The sequence below is a fragment of the Schistocerca gregaria genome, chromosome 9 (assembly GCF_023897955.1).
Source record: "Schistocerca gregaria isolate iqSchGreg1 chromosome 9, iqSchGreg1.2, whole genome shotgun sequence".
Classification (NCBI taxonomy): Eukaryota; Metazoa; Arthropoda; class Insecta; order Orthoptera; family Acrididae; genus Schistocerca; species Schistocerca gregaria.
This window is the reverse complement of record NC_064928.1, coordinates 221,255,649-221,269,890: the sequence shown is the minus strand read 5'-3', so window position 1 is coordinate 221,269,890 and position 14,242 is coordinate 221,255,649. Positions and strand designations below refer to the sequence as shown.

Sequence of the window (14,242 nt, the reverse complement as noted above, 5' to 3'; positions counted from 1 at the left end):
TTTCAGAAAGGACTTCCTGACTCTTAAATCTTCACTCAATGTAAATAAATTTCTCTTATTCAGAAATGTTTTTCTTCTCAGTGCCAGTCTACATTTTATACCCTCCCTACCTCAACCGTCATCTGTTACCATGCTTCCCAAATAGCAAAGCACATTTACTACTTTAAGTGTCCGATTTCCTAATATAATTCCCTCAGCATCGATTTAATTCAAGTGCATTTCATTATCCCATATTGCTTTTGTTTGTGTTGAGTGTACACTATATTCTCAAAAGTATCCAGACACCTATTAGTGGATATTAGTATGGACTCTGTCGTTCCTGTGCCTTTATGGTGGCTTCAACTCTGTTGGGGACAGTTTTAATGAGAGGTGTCAGAATGTTTGTGGAGAAATGGCTACCCATTCTTCCCCAACACCCAGAGCCAGGAAGATAGCAATGTTAGACACTGGGCTCTGGAGTGAAGTGGATGTTATAATTCATCCTAAAGGTGTTCCATTGATTCCAGACAAGGACTCTAGGCAGGTTAGTCCATTACAGGAATGTTATTGCACTCAAACCATTGCCCCACATAAGCAGCTTTATGACATGGTGCATTGTGCTGCTGGTACAAACAGGTTCCATGTCCGAACTCTTCCTGTATTGTACAAATGCATGTAATGCTGAAAATTGTACTCACATACTTCCACATCAAGCATTCTCTCAAGTGGAACAAAGATACCACACATTAACTACAAAAAACAGCCACATACTGTAACAGTACTTCCTCGATGCTTCGCTGTTAACACTACACGTGATGGCACATAACGTTCTCCGAGCACTCATGAAATGCGACCTTTGCAATGGAATGCCACAGGGCTCAGCAAGATTCATAATTGTAAATCATCTGTTTCTGGACATCCTCTGTCCAGTAGCACCGCTATTTACACCACTTCATGCATCAGTTTGCATTGACTACACTTCCAGTCCATCAGTACATAAGGTTTGGCTAGTGTCAGTTTAGCTGTGGCTGTCCCTTTGCATTTTCACTCCACAACCACATCTACAATCTGCATACAAGTCTCACTTTATTACCTGTTAACTACACCTTGCTGCCTCAGGAAGTGTCATTATCAGCCTATGTTTCTCTTAGTCAAGTTGTATCATGAGACCCTTTTTGGTCTAGTTTGATCTGGTGCCTCTACCTGTGTTGCCCAATGTAGTCATCTGACCTTCAGAATTCTTCTGTAATGACATGCTTCAAAAGCTTCTCATCTACTCTTATCTGTACTGTACATGGTTCATGTTTCATTTGCATGTACACCTATGTACGACACAAATAGTTGGAGACAAGACTGCTCAACACTTTAATTCATATTTGATATTCAAATACTTCTCTTTTTCATAAAAAGTTTTCTTACTGTTGCCAGCTTATATTTTATGTCCTCTTTATGTCTACTGCTGGCACTTACCTCGCTGCCCAAATAATGAAACTCATCTAATATTGTCAGCACTGCATCAATGATAAGTGTAGCACATGGTGAGGAAATAAGATATAGGGTGGAAACTTAAAAATTCTTAGGTGTTCATATTGATTACAATTTAAACTGGAAAAGGCACATATTGGAACTTGTAAAACAACATATATCAGCTACACATGTACTTAGAATCACTGCAGATCCTGGGGAAAGACAAATAAGTAAGATGACATAGTTTGCATATTTTTGTTCTGTAATTTTCTGGAGTAACTCATCTTTAAGAAAGGAAGTCTTCATTGCTCAAAAATGTGCTGTGGTGTACATCCACAATCATCTTGTAGACATCTGCTTAAGGAGTTGCGCATTCTAACTGCTATTTCCCAGTATATTTATTGTCACATGAAGTTTGTTGTAAATAATCCACTACAGTTCAAAACAAACAATGAAGTACATAATTACAATACCTAAAAAATGACATTCACTAATCCATATTAAGTTATCTTTAGCACTTAGAGGGATGCACAATGCTCCAACAAAAACTTTTTACCACCTGATGGACAGCAAAGTAATATTTGAGATCAAATTGAAAAGGTTTCTCCCTGAAAAGTCCTTCTGTTCTGTAGAAGAATTCCTGTTATTATTATGTATAAAAGGTGGTCATTAGGAATTACTTACTCACATCTGTGTGTCCTATATATTCAGTTTGCAGCCACATTTATTAATTTTAAATGTGAAAGTAAAATGACTCATTCCACACCATTATGAGTTATCATACAAAATGACCTGTGGAACATTAAACTACCTAACTATAGATGTCTGTCAGTTCAGTTGACCCTTGCAAGTCCCTTGCCATCTACGACAGAAGAATTTTAGGTAATTACATATGAACTGAAGTTAGAAATGAGGCCATCCTCACCAGCAAGAAAGCATGTTTCATCAGACGGCACACTGCAAGAGGCTACTGAGTCGCTGACCTGGGGCAACACTTTTCTGCCATCAGCAAGGACCCGTGTTGTAAGTCGCCCTCCACTGAATTCCCTTATTCTAGTTGCATGCCTCTCATCAGATCCATACATGAAAGAAGCATCTAGATAGTGGCTTGCAGAGCTAACCTGAAACACAAAGTGACAGTTAGTAACCAGATCTAATAGCAAGTGAAGATGTACATGTGGAGCCATATGTACTGGTTGTGCAGGGCCCAAGTATCCTCCCATTGTGTACGTCTTCATTGTCCTCACGACACTCATACACTTTACTCCTTTTTCTGTGTAAAACTCATCATCCTCTGGTATTTTAACTGGGTAGCAGCCAACACTGATGTCCTTACACGGGAGGGGAGTTGCATTATGTGAGCAGCACATTATGTACTGTCCATCTGAAATATACAGCATAGTGTCACCAGGAAGATACAGTGATCTTTTTTATAATTTAATGAACAAAGCACAGCTTACAGCATGGGCTTTTATTGCAACTACCAATTTACACCTCAGTAGGCCACCATCAGAAGAAAACTATGGAAACAATGTCAGCATCGGTCACTGGAATCAGTGAGCACTTGTCAAACAGATGGTACTGTGGACTGCTACCATCCTCTTTTTATATTAGATGTGAAGATGCCCATTAGAGTAAAAAAAATGTGATCTAGATTGTGGTATGATCACACAACACAAAATATTTTACATTATATACTAGCCAAAGTAGTTATCACAATCTCACAGCACTATTGGTGTGACAACTGCATACTTAAATCTTTTAGAAGTGCTCATTGATTCTGCAACAGAACTACACTGTCACACTCATTTTAGCATAAAAGCTGATCCACTAATGCCACACTCATTTTAGAGAAGAACACAATACACCTGATCAACATTTCACTGCTTATTACTACCAGGTCAATTATATTAATATACACATGTATCAATAGAAAATACTGTTGCATTTGTATGTTGCTTACTCACGAAATTCTTGAATATCTATTTAAAATATCTGAAAATTTCGTATATTAAGACAAAAAATGACATTTCTCAAAAATGTGAATACAATTTCAATGCTGTTTTATTAAAAATGAGACTTTTTCTTGAACATATGTGATCATAAAAATGTATGAAAAACTATGTTGTAAACTGAAGAGAGTTTTTCATAGCATGAACTATATGAAATTAAATATCAAGTTCGTACACCAAAACTGCAAGTTGTAATATATTTGTAACCATTATTTTTTCTGAAATTTTTTTTATTGTTAGAGTCAGTAATTCAAAATAACTGAAATTCCTTCCATTTTCACAAAAATATTGTTATTAATGCCACTAAAGTCAAATAAAAGACCCTTTGTGATATGTGGCCCAAGTATAAAATTCTTCTATTTAAAAGTTAAAATCTGGATATAAAAAGTTTACTCTAACAAGGTCGTTGACATTCACTGCAAATTGTATTAAAGAATAATTGTAACAAGATCCCCTTTTATGACTTGTGAATATTATCTTTAGGCATTTGCAATATGTAATTTTTTTAAGCAGTATTATGTATAGAATTGTACATGTGGTTGAGCAGAGCCATTGATGGCAAGTTACTGCAGTAAAGGTTGAATTGTATTAAAGATGGAAATTGATATAAATGCCAACCAAAGAACTGAAGAAGGAGAAATGTAACTATTTAATTGAATACTTGAAAACTCAAAAACTTGGAGATCTTTTTACTGCAGTCATTATACCACTGAATGACTCAGCAGTTTCTCCATTAAATTACAGAGCATAAGTCCTTCTTCTTCTTCTAATATTTCAGCTGTGTACCATTTGGCCATCTTCAGAAGACTGGCCCTACACTTGTCCCACCCCTTTAAACCCATGGACCATTCCAATCTGCATGTGGCTATAGATATACAAGCACCGGAGGTGTTGACTGACAGCAAAGATGCATGAGTTTCATTTTTGGTTATGTGGTTGATCTACATTGGGAAGTCAATGTATAATTCTGAGTTGCACTGTAGCAAAGCCTTTGAAAGTTTATTAAATTAAATTTTGGATTCGGACCTTAAACTGGTATATATTTAAAATTATTCATCAAATGAATTTCAACTGCTTCTTTCACTGCCGTGTCCCAAAAAGATGAATTTGATACAAGGAGTTCGACATTTTTGTACAGCATAGAGTGACAAGTGACAATGTATTGCTCTGCCAAGGCTGGGGGTATTGGGCTGTATGAGGCAGGTGTACCTGAAATGTTCCATGAACTTTTCAAGGACTGTATGAACCACCTGCCTGACATATGAAAGACCACACACTCAGGGGAACTTTTAAACCCAAGCAGTCAGTAGCATTAAATCATCTTTAGTGGAAGCCAAGAATGCTGCTGTCTTCAATGGAGGGAGAACAAATACTTATTTTAGACTAGATTAGAATCTGTCATATTTTTGTTGATAGCTTCCCGCCCATGGTAGGAAAAAATGAATTAAAACTTTTCTTTGTTGTCTTCTGTATTCCTTAGGCCGATTTTTGGTTTTATTCATAGTTCCTTCGTATCTGCTGTGGAGAATATCCATTACCTTCAAAAGCTGTTTTAAGTGTAGAAGTTCCTTTTGCAGACTGCCCTCATCAGCAATGAAATGTGCTCTGGGTATTAAAGTTCTGAGAACACTCATCGCCTGGGAAGTACAGTGGCAGCTGTTTGAAAATAAAGATCAGCATGCATTGGCTTCTGATATAGCACACATACCAAAGTACTACAATCTTTAGGCTGAACCAAAATATAAAAATAGAAGGTAACCCTCCTATCCCTCCTATTTTATTTCCATTGTGAAGTGGATTTGCCAATGGATGGGGTTCAAATGGTTTTAAAATTCTTGTTATTTATCTTCACTACAGAGCCACACTATGAATGTGTCATGAACATAGCCTCAAACTACTGTGGTTTACAGACTATCTGTTTCCAGCGTCTTTTCCTCAGAGTACTCCATAAACAAATTGGACTCCAAAGGTGACAGGTGACTACCCAAGGTGACACCATCAGTCTGTTCAAAAAATTCATTACTAAATATAAAGTATGTTGAGATCATAACATGTCTAAATAAAGCTGAGACCTCTTTACTAAAACTTTTGCCAAGTAAGGACTCTGACAGGGGAACCTTTGTGAATAAAGGCATCACATCCAAGTTGACTATTAAATCAGTGATTTAACCCTTGCAATATCAAGGTGTGGATGGGTAATTTGGGCTCATTTTTTTGAAATATTGTAATCTAATCAGTTACTTTATACACTGCCACAAAAAATTGATCTCCTGGAAAGATGACATCAATTTTGTTCTGATCATGGCATATCCCACCTGGAGCATAGTGGATTTACTGATAATGGTTTCAACATCGTCCACCAACAGGAAGCATAGTGGCATGGCTACCAGAGTACCATCTGTGTCTGTCCTTTAAGAGGGAATGCTCACAGCCAGGAGGTTCAGTGTGGTGCAAATGTGTGAAAAAGCAAGCAACCATGACATGGACATGCACTTGTGCTTCGTACAGCCAACTGAGTGAGTTCGAAAAGGGGTCAAATTTTGGTCTCCCAAGTGGAAGGATGGTCCTTCTAGAGAACAGCTGTGCAAGTTGTATGTGCTGCATCAGTTGTGCAACAATGCTGGTATCTGTGAACTCGTGAACATTCAAACACCCTTAGATGAATTTCTGGACATCCACATAGCATAGACATGTTCCAGAATCATTGTATTGTAAGGGCAGCACTGGCGGATTGTACAGCTTCCACAGCACAGATAAGAGGGCTTGTGAGCTCAGTCATGTCAATGTGAACTGTTACAAACCAGGTATTAGCAGTGGGACTACAATCACTCACGTTCCTAGCCCATCATCCACTCACGCCACAGCATCATCGATGTGCACCGGTCGACTGATGCTGTCAGAAGGTCACTGGGGAGATGGAATGGTGCACTGCAGCCTTCAGGAATGAAAGCAGATTCTGCGTGCACACTAGTGATGGTCATTTGTGCATACAACATAGACCTGGTGTGCACTACCTCATAGACTGCATTCATCTAAGACACACTGCCCCCATCCCAGGCCTTATGGTCTTTTGTGTGATAAGCTACAACTCTCATTCAACTTTGGTGGTTCTGGAGGGAACACTATCCAGCCCTCAGTACATGCAGAATGTTGTTAGGTTTGTTCTTTCACCATTCTTGCAAAAGGACAATGATCTGTCATTCCGACAGGATAATGCTCACCCGCAAACTGCCTGCAAAACTTGAGGTGCTCTGCAAGATGTGCAGCAACTCTGCTGACCAGAATGTTCTCTGGACTTGTTTCCTGTTCAGAACTTATGAGATATTATGGGATGAGAAATGACTTGTGTGACTTGTTGACCAACACAGAACTGTGTGAAGTATTTGAGCAGGCTCAGCTCAGAGTATCCCAGGACAGTATTTGCCAACTGTACGGTTGACTGGATGGCAGACTCAAAGCCTGTATTTTCACCCATAGAGGCTACAAAACGCACTAACATGAGTGTTTCAGCATGGTTCAATACCTGGTACCTCAGAAATATTTGTGATATTGAACTGTAAACGTAACAATTTCCTGTACTCTGTATCACAGTTGCAACAATAAAACTTGAGTGAATCTGCACCTCTAAAAAGGCGGACAAATTTTTTTCTGGCAATGTATTTCGATTTATTGCTCATAACACATAATTTTACATGCATGTGTGTTTTCAACTAATTATAAAGGTTTTTACAATTAAATCACAATCTTTTTAGTTTACATTATTTGTTATGACATTAAAATTCATGATAAATTCAGGTTTAAGTGCATTTTTGAATAAGCCACGACTTGACTCACTTTTTGAAAGTATCCCCTGTTGACATATTAATTTCATTTGGTTACAAGTTATTAAAAACAGCTCCTTTGTCATAGGAGCTTTCCACTGGTAATCTTCTGTTAATCTTCCATTAACCATATGAGAGTCTTTTCTATGCTTTATTTCATAGTTGTAAATAACCATGTTTCTTTTTGTGATCTTAGTGTCTTCTTTCACTAGCATTATAGTTTCTAGCATATACATGGCATAAATTGTCATGGCATTCTGTCAAATGAATAGGGGTTTGCAAGAAGTTTGTGGTTTTACTTTTGCTATGATCCTCAAGGCTCGCTCCTGCAGTATGAAAACCTTTTTCATGTTAGTTTGGCACGTCCCACCCCATAGTACTACTTCATAAGACAAGAAAGGCTACACTAATACATAATCTACAGCCCTTAGGGTCTCAGAATTAAGACATGGTGATATCTTCTTAATGCGTACAGACTGGGTGTTTTTTTTTACAGTCATAATTAACTTGCTGCTTCCATGAAAGTCAGTCTATGCATAAACCCAAGAATATACCATCTGTACTGGTTTTAGGTAGAATTTCATCAATCACAGTATTTTGTCTCTTTGGACAACTTGGTTTAAAACGAATAGTGTTATTTTTTCTATGTTTAATTTTAGGTTGCCTCTTTCATAATGAGCTCTTGCCTTTTCAATAAAGTTATGTAACTCTTCAATTAGGCTGGGCTCACTGTCTGCATAGCAGACACCAGATGTATCATCTGCATACATAGTGATCAATTTCTTGTTGTCAGGAGAGCTTGGGAAATTATTTACATAGCATATGATTAGGACTGGACCTAAAATAGAGCCCTGAAGAACACCAAAATGTACATTTCTTATACTTGGCCTTGTTATCTCTAGTATATTTCCATTAGAGTATGTAATCTAAGTGCACTACTGTCTACCCTTTAAATATATTTCTAGCAATTGCATGAGTTTTCCAGTGACACCACTCTTCACAATTTTTGGTCAGAGAATGTCATGATGTACTCTATCAAAGTCCTTGAGAGGTCCAGAGCACTCCTGCTGCTTGTGATCTTTCATTTAGTTTTTCAACTACATTATGGACAAATTGTACTGCTGATGCGGTGGTACTTCAAGATCTGAAATGTTGCTGAAAATAACTTAATATGTCAGCATTGTTGTAATGTTCCAGCACATTTTCAATATTATTTTCTTTTAGAGAGATTAGATTAGATTAGATTAATACTTGTTCCATAGATCATGAATACGACACTTCGTAATGATGTGGAACGTGTCAGGTTAATAAAAGATGTCTGTACAAGAAATTACATTACACAAAATATTGCATGACACTAATGATTAAGTTTTTTTTTTTTTTTTTTTTTTTTTTTTTTTTTTTTTTTTTTTTTTTTTTTTTTTTACTTACTTTATATCTAAAAATTCAGCCAATGAGTAGAAGGAGTTGTCATCTAGAAATTCTTTTAATTTATTTTTAAATGTTAGTTGGCTATCTGTCAGGCTTTTGATGCTGTTTGGTAGGTGCCCAAAGACTTTTGTGGCAGCATAATTTACCCCTTTCTGTGCCAAAGTCAGATTTAACCCTGCATAGTGAAGATCATCCTTTCTCCTGGTGTTATAGGTATGCACACTGCTATTACTTTTGAATTGGGTTGGATTATTATCAACAAATTTCATAAGGGAATATATATACTGTGAGGTTACTGTGAGGATCCCTAGATCCTTAAATAGATGTCTGCAGGATGACCGTGGGTGGGCTCCAGCAATTATTCTGATTACACGTTTTTGTGCAATGAATACTTTTCTACTCAACGATGAATTACCCCAGAATATGATGCCATACGAAAGCAGTGAATGAAAGTAGGCATAGTAAGCTAATTTACTGAGATTCTTATCACCAAAATTTGCAATAGCCCTAATAGCATACGTAGCTGAACTCAGACGTTTCAGCAGACCATCAATGTGTTGCTTCCAGTTTAACCTCTCATCAATGGACACACCTAAAAATTTTGAAAATTCTACCTTAGCTACAGACTTCTGTTCAAATTCTATATTTATTACTGGAGTTTTGCCATTTACTGTACGGAACTGTATATACTGTGTTTTATCAAAATTTAAAGAGAGTCCGTTTGCTGAGAACCACTTAATAATTTTGTGAAAAACATCATTTACAATTACATCACTTAGTTCTTGGTTTTTGGATGTTATTACTATACTTGTATCATCAGCAAAAAGAACTAACTTTGCATCTTCATCAATGTGGAATGGTAAGTCATTAATGTATATCAAGAACAGTAAAGGACCTAAGACCGAACCCTGTGGGACCCCGTGCTTGATAGCACCCCAGTTTGAGGAATCAGCTGTTTTAACATTACACGAACCACTTATTTCAACTTTCTGCATTCTTCCAGTTAAGTATGAATTAAACCATTTGTGCACTGCCCCACTCAAACCATAATGATTTAGCTTATCTAAAAGAATTCCATGATTTACACAATCAAAGGCCTTTGAGAGATCACAAAGTTTGCTGAAATTTGAGATTAGGGCAATAGGTCTGTAGTTATGTACTTGCTTTATTTCCTCCTTTTTGTGTATTGGTCTAACTACAGCCAGTTTCAACTTGTCAGGGATCACACCACCTTTGGGAACACAGTTTATAATTATTTTAATTTTTTCAGTTAAAACTTAATCATAAAAAAGTTTTAGTAGTAAATTTTGCTTTTTATAGTGAATATTCTATTCAGTATTTTCAGATTCAAAAGTTTACCTGTACATCAATATATCTTTAAAAAGCATGTTGTGAGTAAAAGTGAACAACAATAAATGAAATTTCCATTTTTTAAATTTCTTGTGGCGGATATGAAGTACCCCCAGCTTGGTAGTACGTGTTGTTCAAAATGTGTTGATATTGCTTAGAGTGTGCTAAATGATATTAGGATCTGGACCCTGCTTCCACAGCAATACCTCTTTAAGAAGTATGTTGTTAATATAAGTCAACAAACAACAAATAAGAATTTTTAAAACTTTTTTCAATGTGGGCATAAAGTAACCCTCTCCCTTTCCCTGTCACTAGTAATGCACTTTGTGGAAATTGCCTTGGTAGTGCTAGGGTTAAGTTTGTCAATGAAATCTGCAGAGTTTTGTGCCTGATTTGCTCATTTTCTCATCATAGGCCTTAATAATTAAGCTAAGAGTAATTTGGATAACCAGTGTTACTCATTATTGATAGCATTGGAACAGCTTTCTTATGAATCTTTGGAAGTCCTTTAAACTTTGAAGGAATCACACAATTCAGTTTCAGCTTTCTCCCAATTTTCTCAGGTGACTCACTGTGCCTCGGCCACATTTGATTTGCACCAACATAAACTTGGACACACAGTCCAGTTAGCATATTATTAATTCTGTGGGGTCTCAGTGATTGGGGAGCAAATAGTGGTGCACTATTCATTCATTTAAGTTGCAGCAGAATGGAAGTGGCATTCAACAAATTGGCATGAAGTTGAAACAGATTCCAAATTGTGCTCTGGGCAAATATGTACATAGTGTGTGCATTAAGTACAAAAAGACCGACTGTGGTTTGACAACAAAATTTGGAAAATGATGAAGAAGCAAAAGCTGCTGCACTCTTGGCTTAAAAAAGAACACACAAATGATTGCTAGCAAAGGTTAGAAGAGAGTTGTGGATTTGTGAAAAGATCAATGTGAGAAGCATATAACTACTAGCACTATCATACCTTAGCAGAAGATCGGGCCAAGAACCAGAGAAAATACTGGTCCTATGTAAAATCACTGACTGGGTCTAAGGTTTCCATCCAGTCAGTTGTTGACCAGTGTGCTGTGGCAGTAGAAGATAGCAAAACTAAAGCTGAAGTTTTAATTTTAGCATTTATGAAATTGTTCACACAGGAGAATCGAACAAACATACCATCATTTGACCATCACACAATGTCCCTTATGAATGACATAGCATCCATAGCATATATAAATAACTGAAAGAGTTGAAAATAAATAAGTTGTCAGGTCTGGATGGAATCCCAGTTTGGGTATACAAAGAACTCTAAAGCATCTCATTACTTAGCTGGCATTTATTGCAAATCTCTCACCCAGCACAAAGTCCCAAGTCCAAGTGAGTGGAAGAAAACACAGATGACTCCTGTGTATGAGAAGGGCAGAAGAACAGATTCATAAAATTAGGGAACCAATATCTGTAACAATGGTTTGCAGCAGAGTCCGTTAGTGTGCTATGGTGTTCAGGAAGATGGCAAAGTTGAAGATACAAGATGACCTGGAAAAAATTTCTAGTTGAAGTCATGAATGATAGCTAGCTCTAAATGTGGAAAAATGTCAGTTAATGTGGATGATTAGGAAAAACAAACCCGTAATGTTTGGATACAGTATCGGTAGTGTCCTGCTTCACACAGTCATATTGTTTAAATATCTCTGTATAACAATGCAGAGAAATTTGAAATGGACTGTATGAACCATCTGCCTGACATTGTGATGAGGCAGGCAAATGATTGACTTTAGTTTATTTGGAGAATTTTAGGAAAGTGTGGTTCATCTGAAAAGGAGACCACATGTAGGGTGGTAGTGTGACCAGTCCTGAGTACTGCTTGCGATCTGCAGCAGGTCAGATTAAAGGAAGACATGAAAGCAACCCAGAAGTGATCAGTTAGATTTTGTACTGGTAGGTTCAAATAACATGCTAGTGTTACACAGATTCTTTGAGACCTCAAATAGGAATCCCTGGAGGGAAAGCAATTTTCTTTTTGAGGAACACTGCTCAGAAAAATTAGAACAATTCTACGCCCACCAACATTCATTTTGCATAAGGACAATGGAGATAAGATACATAGTTGTAGATGTAGGAGTTTATTCCCTGCTGAGGTCTGTATCTGTGCACATACTCTGCAAGCCACCATATGGTGCTTCAGTGAACAGACCTCATACCAATGTGAGACATTCCCTTTCCTCTTCTACATGCATATGGAGTGAGGGAAAAATAATTGTCTGTATGCTTCCTTAGAAGTCCTGAGTTATCATATCTTGTCTTTCCAGTCCTTGTGTGAGATGTACTTTGATGATAGTAGGACAATTTTGCAGTGTCTTGGTGATTCCAATACTCCAAACTTTCTCAGTAGTATTTAGTGAAAAGGACATCTTGTTCATTCCAGAGATTCCCATTTACATTCATAGAGTATTTTCATTATACTGAAATGTTGGCCAAACATATTGGTGACAATTATAGCAGCCCTTCAGTGACTTCCTAGAACCTGACCTGGTGGGGGACCCCAAAACCGTGAGTATTACTCTATAGTCAGTTGTAAAAGCCTACTTCAAAGATTAACTATAACCTCGCAGCACACTGAAGTTCATCATTCACCTTCACTACAACTGACCTTACATGCTTGTTCTATTTAACATCACATTCAAGCAAATTTCACTGATGACATTGTCAACCGTCACAACTAATACAGTATTCAAAAAATATATGATTATTTTCCCTACTCATTTGCGTTAATTTACATTTCATTCATCATACCAGATACAAATGGAACACAAATCGTCTTGTATGCTCCTACATACATGTGTATGAAGAACAAGAGCATCCTATCACACTTCCTTGGGGTACTCTGCATGATAACTTTGTGTCTGACAAGCACTTGCTCTCCAAGACTATGTAATGGGTTCCATTACTTAAAAAGTCTTTGAGCCACTTCCTCTACTGAGAAGCTATTGCATTTGCTTGGACCTTTGTTAACAGCATGCTGTCTGGCACTGTGTCAAATATTTTGCAGAAATATAGGAATAAGGAATTGACCTGTTTCTCTTAAACCACAGTTTGTAGGATATGTGTGAGAAAAGGACATCCAAGTGATCAGCATTGCAATGCAAGTGTACAAAATACAAGGAGTGTTCAGCTAAGTAGCAGGTGTACCGGTATGAAATGAGCATTTTTTTGTGAAAATGAAACACCAATTTTGAATTGAAAAATAAAAACATTTTATTCCAAGTATTGACCATTGCTTTCTATACATTTTGACCACCTTTCTGGCAGTTTGTGGACACCACGCCAATAGAAATGTTCATTTTTTGAAGCAAATCAATCAGACACCCAACTTTCGACTTCTTCCTATGAATTGAAGTGTTCCTCAGCCAATGCATGCCCCATTGATGAAAACAAATGGTAGTTGGAATGGATCAAGTCTGGTGAATACGGCAGGTTGGGTATCAGCTCCCAGCCAAGTGTTTTGATTGTATCCTGAACCAGTTTTGCTGTGTGTGCAGGTGCATTGTCATGTAAAAAAATTACTTTGTCATGTCTTCTTGCCCATTCTGGTCTTTTTTCGATCAATGCATAGTTCAAATTCATCATTTGTTGTCTGCAGCAATTTAGTATTCACAGTTTCAGTGGATTTTAGAGGCTCATGATACACCACAGTTTTTTGATCCCACTAAACACAGAGCATTGTCTTCTTGCTGAACCGATCTGGTTTTGCGGTTGATGTTGATGGTTGTCCCAGATTAACCCATAATCTTTCCCAATTTATAATCCTTAAAATAAATCCATTTTTCATTGCCAGTAACCATTCGATGCAAAACTGATTTTCTTTCATGTCTTTGAAGCAAAATTTGACAAATGGTTTTTCAGTTTTCCATCTGTCTTTCATTCAATTCATGTGGCACCCATTTTCCACACTTTTCGATCTTCCCCATAGCTTTCAAACAGTCAGAAATTGCAACATTTAGCATTGTTCCCATTTGATTCTGATTCAAAGTATCATCTTCATCCAATATTGATTGCAATTCGGTGTCTTTGAACTTTTTTGGTGGTCTTCCACGTTCTTCATTTCTTACATAAAAATCATATTTCTGAACCGCTGAAACCATCTTTTGCATGTTGCTTCTGATAGAGCACGATCACCATATGCCTTGACAA

At 37.2% G+C, this 14,242-nt stretch overlaps 1 protein-coding gene across 1 annotated transcript in view; it reads left to right on the top strand.

Annotated features, from left to right (window-relative positions):
- Nucleotides 1–14,242, top strand: part of LOC126292016 (peroxidase-like) — a 607,040-nt gene that overhangs the window by 464,856 nt on the left and 127,942 nt on the right. The gene's annotated exons all lie outside the window — the stretch shown is intronic.